Source organism: Dipodomys ordii, unplaced genomic scaffold (genome assembly GCF_000151885.1).
Source record: "Dipodomys ordii isolate 6190 unplaced genomic scaffold, Dord_2.0 Scaffold80, whole genome shotgun sequence".
Classification (NCBI taxonomy): domain Eukaryota; kingdom Metazoa; phylum Chordata; class Mammalia; order Rodentia; family Heteromyidae; genus Dipodomys; species Dipodomys ordii.
The window spans coordinates 7,032,871-7,033,326 of NW_012267296.1; positions in this window are offsets into that span (position 1 = coordinate 7,032,871).

Genomic DNA, 456 nt, shown 5'->3' on the forward strand with positions numbered 1-456 from the left:
ATACGCCAACTTGCCAATATTACTGCTGGTTCTGGGACTGTAATTCAGGGTCTGGGTACTATCCTTGAACATTTTTCTCAATGCTAGCCCTCTTCCATTTGAGCCCCAGCTCCACTTCTGGCTTTTTGGTGGTTACTTGGAGGTAAGAGTCCTGTGGACTTTCATGTCCAGGCTGGCTTGGAACCATGATCCTTAGGTATCCTGAGTAGCTAAAATTACAGGTGTGAGCCATAGGTGCCTAGCTCTCTTACTCTTTTTTAAAAAACAAACTTTTGTTTTATGTTCTGTTCATGATCCTGTCTCTTCATGCCTCACTTGGTTTCAGGAGCTATTTCCTTAATACTGTATTCTTTTTTTTTTTTTTTTTTGGTCGGTCGTGGGACTTGAACTCTGGGCCTGGGCACTGTCCCTCAGCTCTTCAGCTCAAGGCAAGCGCTCTACCACTTGAGCTACAGC